Consider the following 16844-nt stretch of genomic DNA (forward strand, 5'->3'; position numbering starts at 1 on the left):
TGTATTCATGTTATGGGTTATATGTGGGTCAATGATGGTCTCTGCATTATCTGGCGGTTACTACAATGCTCTCTGTATTATCTGGCGGTTACTACAATGCTCTCTGTATTATCTGGCGGTTACTACAATGCTCTCTGTATTATCTGGCGGTTACTACGATGCTCTCTGTATTATCTGGCGGTTACTACGATGCTCTCTGTATTATCTGGCAGTCACTGTTACACTCTATGCAATACAATAGGGGGCATTACTTCTGGGGGTAATATTATAGGGGGCATTACCACTACCATTGTGGGCACTACTACAGGGAGCATTACTTTTGATGGCACTACTAATGGGGGCATTACTACTAGGGGCATTTCTACTGAGGGCATTAATAATGGGGTCACTACTATAGGGGGAACTACTATAAGGGGCATTACCACTACCGCTGGGGGCACTATTGGGGGGCATTACCACTGGGGACATTGCATAGGGGCACTGCATAAGGGGCACTACATACGGGGCACCGTGTAAATGTGTCTGCTGGACTGGTATTTGGGGAGAGTTTGCGGAGCTGCGCATCAATTTTTTTTTTTTTTTGGTGGGGTGGGGGGGGGGTGTCACCATGAGTTATAGCACCGGGTGACACCAACACTAGTGACGCCTCTGATTGTCCGGATGGGATGCAGACCGACCGCACTGCTACTTTTGACCTTGTTACCTGGCTGGGGATTTAGACTGCTACTGCTACGTATAGAGTTAACAACTTCCTCTATGAGTGCAGTGGATATTAACACTTCCTGTACTATCACTGATGAAGATAGGGCCTCCACTCGTGCTTGTTGTGATGGAGCATCTAACATGTGTACAGCATGGGAAATGGCAGACATAACAACAGGTTCATCATCCGCATTATAAACATTTTCTTTGTGATTACTCGAGAGGGTACAAGTTACCTGTTATATTTTTATGAGTTTTTATATCGACTGTACCTCCACCCCCATCCGCATAGGGCGGTGGTGGTGCGCGTGAACCACTGGCAACACCTTCTGCAACGCTACCTTGCTGTGCGTGCGCACTATTTTGAGGCGCACACGCACCACAGTTTAGCGCTGCATGTGCACTCTCCTGCATCGTGCTCGTGACGCTAGTTTGCACACCTTTGTCACCTTTAAACCACGCATCCCCCTCATACTGCCACAACTTTAAACCAGGGGCATATCTACCCATTGGCCAGGATGGCACTTGCCAGGAGCGCCGACCAAAGGGGGGGCGCCGCCCGGCAGTGCCACCAGTAGCCAAGGGGTGGACACGTCCCTTGGCCCCACAAGTGTAGGGCAGACCGCAGTGAGAGCGGTCTGCCCTACACAGTTTACAAACAGACAGCCACCAGCGGCAGCTGTGTGTTTGTGATAGCAGCCACCTAATGAGAGTCAGACAGACTCTCATTAGCTGCTGCGTCGTCCGCGGAGGGAGCCGGCTGGAGCTCACTCATGAGCTCCGTGTTCCAGCTCCCCCCGCAGCATGTGACAGGAGAGACGTCATACGTTATGATGTCTCTCCTATGCAGGAGAAGAGCGGGCCGGACTCGGACAGCGGCGGGCGCGTCAGGATCGGGGACCAGGTAAGTTGAATTTTTTTTTTTATTGTTCTTTGTGTGTGTGTGTATGTCAGCCTGGAACTACGGGGGGGACACTGAAATAGGGGGTGTCCGCTACTGGGGCACTTTATGGGGGGGTGCCCGCTACTGTATTGGGGTGGCCACTACTGGGGGCAATTTATGGGGGGTGGCCACTACTAGGGGCAATTTATGGGGAGTGGCCACTACTGGGAGCACTGTATAGGGTGGCCACTACTGGGGGCACTGTATAGGGGGTCTACAACTGGGGGCACTGTATAGGGGACTACTACTGGGGGCACTGTTTAGGGGGGGCTACTACTGGGGGCAATGTATAGGGGGACTACTACTGGGGGCACTGTAAAGAGGGGACTACTACTGGGTACTATTACTGGGGGCACTGTATAGGGGACTATTACTGGGTCTACTACTGTTGGCACTGTATAGAGGGGGCTACTACTGGGGGCAATGCAGCATAGGGGGGATTACTACTGGGGGCAATGCAGCATAGGGGGGATTACTACTGCGGGCACTGTATAGGGGCGCTACTACTGAGGGCAATGCAGCATAGGGGGGATTACTACTGGGGGCACTGCATAAGGGGGTAGGGGGGTGCCAGTACATTACATTGCCAGGGGCGCTTGGATCCCTAGATACACCCCTGCTTTAAACACTCGTTATCTTTTTATTTCGAGAATGCACCATACAGATGCTGTCTCGGACATTGTTCAATACCTCCTTATCAAACCTGCCAAATCGGTCTAACACTCTTCCTCGGCATTTTAAACCATACATCACAGTACCTAGTTGCATAAGCACCAAACCTAGTATGCATAATATGCCGTGCCGACCCAAGCGGCGCTTCAAACAGCAGCACATCATCTAACATCTCTACCGTTTGCTTTGCTCCCATTTCTGGGGAAATAACCCTAAACTTTTCAATAGAGATTTAGACCGGTGAAAGAACGTCAAGGCTACTTTCACTTACCTGTGGACGATATTAACAGGATGTGCCCAGACACCTATGGAAGAATAACCAGGCTGCTTCCACTCACCTAATCCCTTTTTGACTACTTTTCAACTGTTAGGCATTCCAATAACACCTACCCTTTTCAGTGATTTCGTCAACCCTCTACTCAGTTCACAATCACAATTTGAAACAACTGTGCGGTTCAATTACAATGCTCAAATAACCCTAACTGATCAATGAATACTGCAATCACACTGAGAGCCGATACCTACAACAAGGACAACAACTACACCTGCTTATGTGTATAGAATGTGGTATCTACTACCGAGCCACTAGGCCGACACCAGGCGCCTAGCACTTAAGGGTCCTACGATACCCTTAACTAGGGAGCATGTTACCCCTACCAACAAATGTTCACTGTTACACACTCTTTTCCTGCGCAGAAAAATACACGTTTTCCAAGATTATGGCAACACTGATCAAAATATTTACAACAATGCTATCTATCAATATCACAATGCAATATCAACGGCTTTGTTTGAAACACTTGGCAGCAATACAGGAAATACGTATACGCTATTTTGCGACTAGTCGCATACACAATGCGACTACTACACAAAACTTATTATTACCCTTACGCTATTGTGCGACTTCCCCTTTTTAACATGAAATTCTATCAACGAAGGAAAACAAACTTTTTCCTCCCTTGTCCCTGGATTTTAATCAGCGCTCCTTGAACAACACAATAACGGGTAGCGGACTCTCAGCAACAAAGTGGTAGCAGATTTTCGAAGGCACAATGCGTTCTTTCCTGCTATGGCCCCTCCACCCTTTTGCTGAGAGATCGCTGACCGAGTGACCGGTAGCGTGATTTCACACTGCGAGCTCCCAACTATCGATTCCTACCTACCTATACACTCTAAAATAATTGTCGTTGTTTAGCGTTATGAGTTGCACAACAAATAATTGCTTTCAGACTTTGATTGTGGTTCCAAAGCACAAAAGTTATTATTCAACACAAAAACAGATAGTTACACGCTGTGATCTAAATACAATTAGTTCAAATAAATTATACAGACCCAAGGAACAGTCGTTACATACGTAGGCGCTCTGGATCCAGATCCCTGCATCAAAGATGAAACCTCTGTCAACAACAAAACAAGAAGACTGACATCCAGTTTCAGAGAGCCCACATATATACCCTTACAGATATAGGCAATACAATAGAACAAATTGGCATTATTCCATTGGTTCTTCTTCCTGGTTCTTCTGTTCCAGTATAGTTCATAGGTCAGTTCGTATGGTCACAATCCAGCCTCCAACAGCTCTTTGTGTCCATTTTTCCGCTGCATAATAAATCTAAGCTGGCTACATTACAGTGTACATTTAAATGTTTAACTTTATGTTCCATAGTTTGCAGACACATGTTGCGATCTCCTCACCGATAATACCGGAAATCTGCAAAGACACAGTGGTTTAGATTGACACCAAACACGATCTCCTTACCATGTACTAAACCTTAGATATCAAATAACATTTATTTCACAACATTACTAATACTGAATAAACCTTGAATATTACACTTCAATGCTAGGGAACCTTTTTATGTAAGTGTGCAGTGTGTAAGTATTGGGGTATTGAGAAAAGACGCTAGTTAGCGTTGTGCGACTACGTGTTTGTGGAGTACACCATGGTATGTGTTTTGCAGGGTTGATAATTTTATATGTTTAAGTGACGGTCTGTATTTGTTTAATGAGGCCTTTTAACATCTTTCTATTGCGTGGGAATCGCACGATGCTAAATAATAGCATCGCTGTATGTACTTATAATGTGCGAGACTAGCTAAAATGGCGCTGGGCGGCCAGTCGCAAAATGGCGTCTCAATGCCATTCGCAAAATGGCGTTGTGTAGATTTAATTTTAAACCGATTCTGTCTCAGCCAATTATCCGGCTTCAACAAGGTCTCCACATCTGAAGCAACGGACCCGATCTCCTCAAGGTCTGAAGAAACCTCAGAGTCCAAGGCATAAGCAGGCTGGGGGGGGTAGTGCCTTTCCGTCTGGATGGTCCACGTTTTGAAGCATGGTCACTTACAAGCATCTGCTGGAAAGAGGCGGACACCTGCACCAAACCCTCATCCATGGTGGTTCCAAAATCGGATCCTTGCAAATTAGACTGCAGAATCGCAGCAGGGTGGGCCCCCATTGGAGGGACAGGAGGATTGTGGGTTGTCAAACTGTCAACCAGCTGTAACATTACTTGCGACAGGGAGGCAGCCCAAGCCGGCTCCTGGTTGGAGGCTGTGCATCTGTGCAGAACAGGATACAGAGACTATCCTGGACTGGATCCTACGGGGAGAGACCAACAGAATAAGATCTACATGTGCGCAACACAGGAGCTGCCACCTCCTTAGGTGCTTTGTCCCTGGAAGACATGGTAGAATCCAAGGCAATCACACACAAAAGAAACCCACCGGCGGGTGAAGTCGCACCAATACTGGTGTCCAGCTGCAGTCCTCTGTGCTTGTGGAGGTCCCGGCCAAGGATGCTGACTCGGATGCCAGCGCCTGCTCACTCAAAAGAAAGTTAAATAAAGAAAATAAATAAAATAAAAACTTAGGCTGCACAAGCAGCCCCCTTGTTATAAGTGAGCTGGCTCCTTCCGGCACCAAACAAGAACTGGCCTGCCTGGGGCTGGGGGCAGGGTATGAGGGAGGACGCTGGGAAATCTAATGCTGGGTACACACTTAGCGATGTGTACCCAGACGATATATCAGGCCGACATATCGTACCTCAGGTACACACTGAGCGATGTAATGAATGACAAAACGATTTTTGTTCCACCATTCTATACCTGCAATGGTGCAGCATGCGATATCGTGCGGTTCGCCATGCAGCACGGCTGACTGGACGATATCGCGTGCAACCGAGGGAGCGTGCATATAGTCTGTACACACTGGCCGATCTGGTCGGTATGTTGCTCCAATTCGGCCAGAAATGACAAATCAGGCCGACATTGTCCTAGTGTGTACCTAGCAAAAGACTTTAACTGTTTGGTGCTTAGTCCTTCTACACAGCCCATACCCAGTGTAGTCCCTGTGTCCCCTATGGAAAGTAGAAGAAAAGGCCAGACCCACATAAAATACATTGAAAAGGCCAGATCCATATAAACTACATTGAAAGAGCCAGATCTGTATAAAATAGATAGAAAAAGTCAGATCCACATAAACAATTTTTTTACAAATCAGATCCACAAAAAACATAGAAAAAGTATGATCCACATAAAAAAAAATTTGAAAATGCCAAATCCAAACAAGATATATTTTGGAGAGCCCCAGGGGAACACATGGGTAGCTGGGGTCAGAGGAACACATGGGTAGCTGGGATCAGAGGAACACATGGATAGCTGGGGTCTGAGGAACACATGGGTAGCTGGGGTCAGAGGAACACATGGGTAGCTGGGGTCAGAGGAACACATGGGTAGCTGGGGTCAGAGGAACACATGGGTAGCTGGGGTCAGAGGAACACATGGGTAGCTGGGGTCTGAGGAACACATGGGTAGCTGGGGTCAGAGGAGCACATGGGTAGCTGGGGTCAGAGGAACACATGGGTAGCTGGGGTCAGAGGAGCACATGGGTAGCTGGGGTCAGAGGAAAACATGGATAGCTGGGGTCTGAGGAACACATGGGTAGCTGGGGTCAGAGGAAAACATGGGTAGCTGGGGTCTGAGGAACACATGGGTAGCTGGGGTCAGAGGAACACATGGGTAGCTGGGGTCTGAGGAACACATGGGTAGCTGGGGTCAGAGGAACACATGGGTAGCTGGGGTCTGAGGAACACATGGGTAGCTGGGGTCTGAGGAACACATGGGTAGCTGGGGTCAGAGGAACACATGGGTAGCTGGGGTCAGAGGAACACATGGTTAGCTGGGGTCAGAGGAACACATGGGTAGCTGGGGTCTGAGGAATACATGGGTACCTGGGTTCAGAGGCTCACATGGGTAGATGGGGTCAGAGGCACACATAGGTGTGGTGGGATAGAGCAATCACCATGATGTGAGCCCTGAACATAGTATAGCACAGCTTGCTCTCCTGGGGGCAATAATACAGTCTGTCTGACACCTACAGCGCACCTTGTCCCTGACTGCAGTTCTGTTGACATGGGTGAGCAGTGGCCATCTTGCAGGCATCTGGCTGGCAGATCAGGGTTCTGACGGGCTCCTATTATACTTGGTATTAGTTACCAATGCAAGCTGCGCTGTACTATGCTGCAGGCAGCAAACATTATATTAAAAATATCTTATTATGCGGTTACGATTATGGGCCAAGTTTTGTATGGAAGCCTGGGGCTGTAGTCCCATCCGCCCCATTGTTAATCTGGCCCTGCCGCTGTATACTCATCATGTTATTCCCGGCGCAGAGTGGCCCTCCGTCCACACAGTGATTGGTTAGACCCGTCGCTGTATGAGGAGCCATTGGGAAGTGCGCAGTGGCACACACCCCAACTCTTCAAGGTGCCTACACACTAGACGATTTTTGCACGATTTGGCCGATTCCAACGCATCGGAACGTTAAATCGTGCAGTCATTGGTTGTATCCTCAGATCTTCCCTACATGCAGTAGATCTGGCAATCTCGTTAACGAGATTAAGGTCACTGGTCAGATTGCACATTTTCATGCACGATATCGTTTGTCCGGGAGTTCAAGGGAAATCTTTGATGACATTGCATCGTTTGCGAGTCTAGTGTGTTTAGGTACCTTTACTGCACTGGAGATGGGACAGACCTTAGCTGATTTTAAATATAAGACCTGTACAGAATAATAAAACATATACAGAGACATGGAGTTGGGTATTTTGTGATTTCCCAACATACACATAGCACAAGTGATTATGGAGCATTATTACAGATTTCCCAGTGACAGTCTATAACACTACACCAGTAAGATCTACACACAGCTATTTCTAACCACAAAATCCCCTTTCCCCCAGTGTAGTGCACACACTATGCTGTGCTGCCGGCATGTGCGCCTGAGTGACAGTAGTAGAGAGGGAGCTGAGCTGTGAGGCGGCGGCTGCCGGGACTTGTAGTCCGCGCTGAGTCCAGGGCGGCGCTGGCGTCACTGTGCCGGCGGGGGGAGCTGCTGAGCTCCGGAGACCCGGAAATAGAGGAAAGGAAGGAAACCGGGAGAAGAGGGACCGGCGGCGCCCGGACCGGCTCTGGGAGTCCTGAAGGTACTTGTCCTGTGCCGTATAATGTATTTCTGTATTCATGCTGGAGGCAGGGGAATGATTACATGCTGCTGCCACAGTGACCGGGGCTCCACCTCCTCTACTGCAAGGGATCCCATCACATTTACCTGTGCAATATCCCTCTGCATACAGGGACCCCATCACATTGCCCTGTGTAATATCCCCCTGACACTCCTACACGCAGGGACCCCCATCACGTTTATATGGGTAAGATCCCCCTGACACTCCTACATGCAGGGACCCCCATCACATTGCCCTGTGTAATATCCCCCTGACACTCCTACATGCAGGGATCTCCATCACGTTTATATGGGTAATATCCCCCTGACACTCCTACATGCAGGGACCCCATCACATTGCCCTGTGTAATATTCCCCTGACACTCCTACATGCAGGACCCCCATCACATTACCCTGTGTGCCCATAATACTGCCCCTGACCCCCCCTTACATGCAGGGACCCCATCATTACCATGTGTGCCCTGCAAAACTACCCCTGACACTACCTACATGCATGTGCCCATCACATTGCCATGTGAGTCTTTTAATTCTGCCACTCACACCCCTTGCATGCAGGACTCCGAACATAAGCATGTGTCCTGTAATATCCCCACTGCATGCATGTACCCTGTAATACTGCCCCTGACACCCCCTACATACTGTATCCCATCATTACCCTGCGTGCTCTGTAATACTGCCCCTGACACCCCTACATACTGTATCCCATCATTACCCTGTGTGCTCTGTAATACTGCCTCTGATACCCCTTACACACAGGCCCCCATCATTACCCTGCGTGCTCTGTAATACTGTCCCTGACACCCCTACATACTGTATCCCATCATTACCCTGCGTGCTCTGTAATACTGCCCCTGACACCCCTACATACTGAATCCCATCATTACCCTGCGTGCTCTGTAAAACTGCCACTGACACCCCTACATACTGTATCCCATCATTACCCTGCGTGCTCTGTAATACTGCCCCTGACACCCCTACATACTGAATCCCATCATTACCCTGCGTGCTCTGTAATACTGCCCCTGACACCCCTACATACTGTATCCCATCATTACTCTGCGTGCTCTGTAATACTGCCCCTGACACCCCTACATACTGTATCCCATCATTAACCTGCGTGCTCTGTAATACTGCCCCTGACACCCTCTACATACTGTATCCCATCATTACCCTGCGTGCTCTGTAATACTGCCCCTGACACCCCTACATACTGTATCCCATCATTACCCTGCGTGCTCTGTAATACTGCCCCTGACACCCCTTACATACTGTATCCCATCATTACCCTGCGTGCTCTGTAATACTGCCCCTGACACCCTATACATACTGTATCCCATCATTACCCTGCGTGCTCTGTAATACTGCCCCTGACACCCCTACATACTGTATCCCATCATTACCCTGCGTGCTCTGTAATACTGCCACTGACACCCCTTACATACAGGCCCCCATAATTACCCTGCGTGCTATGTAATTACTGCCCCTGACACCCCTTACATACAGGCCTCCACCATTACCCTGTGTGCTCTGTAATACTGCCTCTGATAACCCTTACACACAGGCCCCCATCATTACCCTGCGTGCTCTGTAATACTGCCCTTGACACCCCTACATACTGTATCCCATCATTACCCTGCATGCTCTGTAATACTGCCCCTGACACCCCTACATACTGTATCCCATCATTACCCTGCATGCTCTGTAATACTGCCCCTGACACCTCTTACATACTGTATCCCATCATTACCCTGCATGCTCTGTAATACTGCCCCTGACACCCCTTACACACAGGCCCCCATCATTACCCTGCGTGCTATGTAATACTGCCCCTGACACCCCTACATGCTGTATCCCATCATTACCCTGCGTGCTCTGTAATACTGCCCCTGACACCCCTACATACTGTATCCCATCATTACCCTGCGTGCTCTGTAATACTGCCCCTGACACCCCTTACATACTGTATCCCATCATTACCCTGCGTGCTCTGTAATACTGTCCCTGGCACCCCTACATACTGTATCCCATCATTATCCTGCATGCTCTGTAATACTGCCCCTGACACCCCTACATACTGTATCCCATCATTACCCTGCGTGCTCTGTAATACTGCCCCTGACACCCCCTACATACTGTATCCCATCATTACCCTGCGTGCTCTGTAATACTGCCCCTGACACCCCTTACATACAGGCCCCCATAATTACCCTGCGTGCTATGTAATACTGCCCCTGACACCCCTTACATACAGGCCTCCACCATTACCCTGTGTGCTCTGTAATACTGCCTCTGATACCCCTTACACACAGGCCCCCATCATTACCCTGCGTGCTCTGTAATACTGCCCCTGACACCCCTACATACTGTATCCCATCATTACCCTGCGTGCTCTGTAATACTGCCCCTGACACCCCTACATACTGTATCCCATCATTACCCTGCGTGCTCTGTAATACTGCCCCTGACACTCCTTACACACAGGTCCACATCATTACCCTGTGTGCTCTGTAATACTGTCCCTGACACCCCCTACATACTGTATCCCATCATTACCCTGCGTGCTATGTAATACTGCCCCTGACACCCCTACATACTGTATCCCATCATTACCCTGCGTGCTCTGTAATACTGCCTCTGACACCCCCTACATACTATATCCCATCATTACCCTGCGTGCTCTGTAATACTGCCCCTGACACCCCTTACACACAGGCCCCCATCATTACCCTGCGTGCTCTGTAATACTGCCCCTGACACCCCTACATACTGTATCCCATCATTACCCTGCGTGCTCTGTAATACTGCCCCTGACACCCCTTACATACTGTATCCCATCATTACCCTGCGTGCTCTGTAATACTGCCCCTGACACCCTATACATACTGTATCCCATCATTACCCTGCATGCTCTGTAATACTGCCCCTGACACCCCTACATACTGTATCCCATCATTACCCTGCGTGCTCTGTAATACTGCCCCTGACACCCTATACATACTGTATCCCATCATTACCCTGCGTGCTCTGTAATACTGCCCCTGACACCCCTACATACTGTATCCCATCATTACCCTGCGTGCTCTGTAATACTGCCACTGACACCCCTTACATACAGGCCCCCATTACCCTGCGTGCTATGTAATTACTGCCCCTGACACCCCTTACATACAGGCCTCCACCATTACCCTGTGTGCTCTGTAATACTGCCTCTGATAACCCTTACACACAGGCCCCCATCATTACCCTGCGTGCTCTGTAATACTGCCCTTGACACCCCTACATACTGTATCCCATCATTACCCTGCATGCTCTGTAATACTGCCCCTGACACCCCTACATACTGTATCCCATCATTACCCTGCATGCTCTGTAATACTGCCCCTGACACCTCTTACATACTGTATCCCATCATTACCCTGCATGCTCTGTAATACTGCCCCTGACACCCCTTACACACAGGCCCCCATCATTACCCTGCGTGCTATGTAATACTGCCCCTGACACCCCTACATGCTGTATCCCATCATTACCCTGCGTGCTCTGTAATACTGCCCCTGACACCCCTACATACTGTATCCCATCATTACCCTGCGTGCTCTGTAATACTGCCCCTGACACCCCTTACATACTGTATCCCATCATTACCCTGCGTGCTCTGTAATACTGTCCCTGACACCCCTACATACTGTATCCCATCATTATCCTGCATGCTCTGTAATACTGCCCCTGACACCCCTACATACTGTATCCCATCATTACCCTGCGTGCTCTGTAATACTGCCCCTGACACCCCCTACATACTGTATCCCATCATTACCCTGCGTGCTCTGTAATACTGCCCCTGACACCCCTTACATACAGGCCCCCATAATTACCCTGCGTGCTATGTAATACTGCCCCTGACACCCCTTACATACAGGCCTCCACCATTACCCTGTGTGCTCTGTAATACTGCCTCTGATACCCCTTACACACAGGCCCCCATCATTACCCTGCGTGCTCTGTAATACTGCCCCTGACACCCCTACATACTGTATCCCATCATTACCCTGCGTGCTCTGTAATACTGTCCCTGACACCCCCTACATACTATATCCCATCATTACCCTGCGTGCTCTGTAATACTGCCCCTGACACCCCTTACACACAGGCCCCCATCATTACCCTGCATGCTCTGTAATACTGCCCCTGACACCCCTTATACACAGGTCCCCATCATTACCCTGCGTGCTCTGTAATACTGTCCCTGACACCCCCTACATACTGTATCCCATCATTACCCTGCGTGCTCTGTAATACTGTCCCTGACACCCCTGCATACTGTATCCCATCATTACCCTGCGTGCTCTGTAATACTGCCCCTGACACCCCTTACATACAGGCCCCCATCATTACCCTGCGTGCTCTGTAATACTGCCCCTGACACCCCTTACATACTGTATCCCATCATTACCCTGCGTGCTCTGTAATACTGCCCCTGACACCCCTACATACTGTATCCCATCATTACCCTGCGTGCTCTGTAATACTGCCACTGCCACCCCTTACATACAGGCCTCCACCATTACCCTGTGTGCTCTGTAATACTGCCTCTGATACCCCTTACACACAGGCCCCCATCATTACCCTGCGTGCTCTGTAATACTGCCCCTGACACCCCTACATACTGTATCCCATCATTACCCTGCGTGCTCTGTAATACTGCCCCTGACACCCCTACATACTGTATCCCATCATTACCCTGCGTGCTCTGTAATACTGCCCCTGACACCCCTTACATACTGTATCCCATCATTACCCTGCGTGCTCTGTAATACTGCCACTGACACCCCTTACATACAGGCCTCCACCATTACCCTGTGTGCTCTGTAATACTGCCGCTGATACCCCTTACACACAGGCTCCCATCATTACCCTGCGTGCTCTGTAATACTGCCCCTGACACCCCTACATACTGTATCCCATCATTACCCTGCGTGCTCTGTAATACTGCCCCTGACACCCCTACATACTGTATCCCATCATTACCCTGCGTGCTCTGTAATACTGCCCCTGACACCACCTACATACTGTATCCCATCATTACCCTGCGTGCTCTGTAATACTGCCCCTGACACCCCTATATACTGTATCCCATCATTACCCTGCGTGCTCTGTAATACTGCCTCGGACACCCTCTACATGCCAGGACTCCATCATTACTTTGTAATATGGCCTCTGACAATCTCTACATGCCAGGACCCCGTCATTACCCTGTGTACCCTGTAACATAGCCTCTGACACCCTCTGCATGCAGGACCCATCATTACTCTCTGTGCTTTATAATACGCTTCCTGACACCTCCTGCTTGTAGGATCCTTATCAGTATCCTGTGTGCCCTGTAACATCCCCTTGGCCACCACTGTATGCTTTACCCCTTCATTTTAGTTTGCCGTATAAAGTATGTGGTCAACTCCTACGTACATGATTCCACCTTTCATGTCTTCTCTGTAATATCTCCTCTGACACCCCCTCCCCTCATAACCTTATGTATTACCTGCAATTCATCCTCCCACATCCCCTGCATGCAGGACCCCCATCAACATATGTGTCTTATCTTATAATATCTTGCACTCCCTGCGTACAGCCTTCCACACCCATTGCCCTGTATGTGTGCCTCACCAGGTACACCCTTTTGTTCTCATAACCCCCATGTTGTCTTTTATCTTAGTTTGGAAATATTATTGTCATGACCTGTTTATAAAAAACTAATAATAATAATCCTATATAATTATATTAGTAACCATAATGGGACCTTTATCTAGGTGACTGGGAGAGATAACGTGATTGGCATCAGGACAGGGTCTCCAGATAGAAAGGGATACTTTGCTCGCGGCCTTTATGACCACTTCTAGGGGACGGGTCTTCAGCCTCTCCTTCCCCACTAGGCTAGGGACTGTCTGCCTCCACTGAGGTCAGTCAGAGTCTTCCCAGGGGGGTGGAATTTGGGAGCCTCCATACCGATCGGGTTTGGGTGCGGGGACTTGTTGACGTCACATTTTACCCCTTAGACATAGAGCGTAGGCGTTCGTAAGGGCCCATCGCACCCTATAATCTAGACATAACATTTAAAAAAAACCCCTAAACTTGAAAAAGTAATTTGCAAGCGAGCATCTAAATAAGAAAAACGCTATTACGGCTCCAGCCTTCCAGCTGGAATATTTCATTTAAAAATAATTTGTTTAGCCCGAAAAGAAAAGAAAAATCTGTGTTCCATCTCTTCTTGCAGGGCATGTTACATTACTTCTAGAGAACCCCCCACCTCTGACAGGGGTCCTTGTTAAGCTGCACAAACCCCAAGCATGTGGCTGGATCTACACTGATCTTGGCCACAAGTCCTGCTGGTGGATATAGTTGGGTGTCGGGTCCTTTTAATCTGATGTTAAGGATCACAAATGCCTACAGGATGCTGCCCCCGATCCAGTTTCCCCAGAGACCACCCATCTCTATGTGTTCTGCTTGCTCCATGCCATGGTTGCTCCCTCCTGCAAGCGACAGTGCCAGCATAGACCAATATTCCGCCGTTAGATAATGTAAAGCAGTCATTATCAGTAGATTACAGGGTGTTTTATCGTCACACACCATGTTCCTAATCTCCTCTCACACCCGGCTGTTGTCACTTAGTGTTTCACGGCCCGTCTCCGCGCTCACTTGCCTGCACCCTGACAGATGGTTTTCCCTGTCTCCCCTGCGGCCCTGTGTCCATCCGTAAGCAAGGTATGTTTATTAATCTGTCCCGCGGGACCGATAAACATGGGGAATCTTACACAAGAAGCAATTCCCCTTACTTAAACCCACCTATTTCTATTTTTCATCTGTCTGAGCAATAGAGTACGAAAGCTTGCTATACATTACAGAGTTTCCTGCATGTCATCATTTCTGAGTCACCTCCGTAAACCCGGTTGTCATGTGATTTGTTAGTCATCAGGACGGGTTTTGAAAATTAAACTTTAGGCTGCATGAATGGTGAATGGGAGAGGTAACATCTTAGGCCCCCATACTTCAGATATTGATTGCAGCAATCGTGCAATTTGCAATCGATTGTGTATAAAAATCTTTCCCTTTTTCAATTGATTGTGGCAATTCTGCAATCGATTGAAAAAGGGAAAGCTTTTATACACAATCGATTGCAAATTGCACGATTGCTGCAATCAATTGCTGATGTATGGGGGCCTTAACTCTAGAACAGACCTGTCGAATGTCAGTGTAGCATTAAACAACATGTTTTGCCGTCATGCTTAGTAGTGGCAAATTTTCATTTTGAGGTTTAGTGATCCTTAGGTTGCAGTGTCATTTGCAGACAGTATTAGTTAATTTAGTGCACTTGGGTACAAACCAGATGCTATCTACATTGCACGTACTTTTTTATGCCTGAGTGCCCTGGCACGCCTATGGCTGTATTATGTGACTGGAGCCAGGGGAGAGATTAGCTGATAGGGAGCTATCGGAAACACCCTCTAACGTGAGGTGCCAGCAGTAAATATGGCTCCTGGGAGTTTATCGCTCTGGGTTTATAGAGATCACTCAGCGGAGGCAAGAGAGGTTCTTTAGCATAAGGGCCCAGTTTGTGTGTGATTTATAACTATTCTATTAGTAGTAAAAGGTATAGAGCTGAGGTGCAGGAGTTGGGTAGGCTTTAAACGCTCAGACAGAATAACAACGACACGGGAAGATTTGCCGCAGATCCTCCGCTCAAATCCCGGTGACAGCTCTTCGCGACCTTTGGAGGGGAAAAGAAAAAAAATCACTTTTGTTTTCCTTCGTCACATCGAAATGATGCTGTAAACTCGCTTGGGCAGGGAATTTGTGGCTGTAAAAAAAAAAAAAATTCTGCGTACAACTGTCAAAATGATAAACTCAATAAATAAATGGTGTTGACGGCAGCAAAAAAATAAATAAATAAATGTAAAAAAAAAAAAAGAGTCCGCACAGGAAAAGCACCAGAGTTATAGACAGCGGGAAACAGGTGTCAGGATGCAGCAGACTGAGATTTATGGGACAGACACAGGCTGCCTGATTGTGGGACCACGGCACAGGTTATAGACTGTGAAATGAGAAAATCTTGTTGTTTAATGTCACAGAGCAACTGGATTTTTTAAAAGCTCTATCAATACTTCTCTTTATAGAAGGAGGCTCATACGAATTACCAGTCATTATGGATGTGTGTGTGTGTATATATATATATATATATATATATATATATATATATATATATATTACACAGATGGATGGGAGGCACTCACGAGACTTTACAGCAATAGTTAAAACGGTCCTTTATTCCTATGTTTCGGGAACTTCAACTCGTCATCAGGGACATACAGCAACAAATGGACAAACGTAACCCACATTTAAATTAGGGATGTGCAGGCTCGGATAGGTTCGAGTTTGCACACCGAGTTCGGATTTTTCCCTCCAAAAAAACGGAACTCAGAAAGAGGCAAAACGTCATCTTGCATGGACAAACATCATCATTCCTGGACTTTGTGGGGGGTATACGGGGTACCCAGTGTTATTATGTTTTAAAATCTAAATTTCTATTTCTAGGTTAATATAGCCAAGATTGTATTGGGTTGTGTGTAGTTTGTTTTGTCTATTTTATACATTTGTGTTTTCTATTTTATACAGTTGTTTTTACGGGTTGCCTAGCAACGCTCAGTAGCGCTCACGTGAGGGAGACGAGGGCTGGTGACGTCACTACACAGCAACGTGCTGTCTGGCAGCGCCGTCCGGGACCTCTCCGGCTCGCTCTCACCGGGTGGGATGCATTAGGATGTTGTTTGGATAAGTGACGTGGGTATTTAAATGTGGGTTATGTTTGTCCATTTGTTGCTGTATGTCCCTGATGACGGGTTGAAGTTCCCGAAACGTAGGAATAAAGGACCATTTTAACTATTGCTGTAAAGTCTCGTGAGTGCCTCCCATCGTGTATCTGTGTGTATTGGGCTGCTTAAACCCTGGAGGGCACC

General features: G+C 48.1%; 1 protein-coding gene across 2 annotated transcripts in view; it reads left to right on the forward strand.

Moving 5' to 3' along the window:
* Positions 1-7679: 7679 nt before the first annotated feature.
* Positions 7680-16844, forward strand: part of CAPN15 (calpain 15) — a 58637-nt gene continuing 49472 nt past the window's right edge. Inside the window, exon 1 of one of the 2 annotated variants that reach the window (XM_088448198.1) lies at positions 7680-7801. The gene's annotated coding sequence lies outside the window, so the exon portion shown is untranslated. The remainder of the gene's footprint in view (positions 7802-16844) is intronic. The other variant, XM_088448199.1, reaches the window with a different exon arrangement.

This window comes from Taudactylus pleione, unplaced genomic scaffold, assembly GCF_031769625.1.
Source record: "Taudactylus pleione unplaced genomic scaffold, aTauple2 ptg000451l, whole genome shotgun sequence".
Lineage (NCBI taxonomy): Eukaryota > Metazoa > Chordata > Amphibia > Anura > Myobatrachidae > Taudactylus > Taudactylus pleione.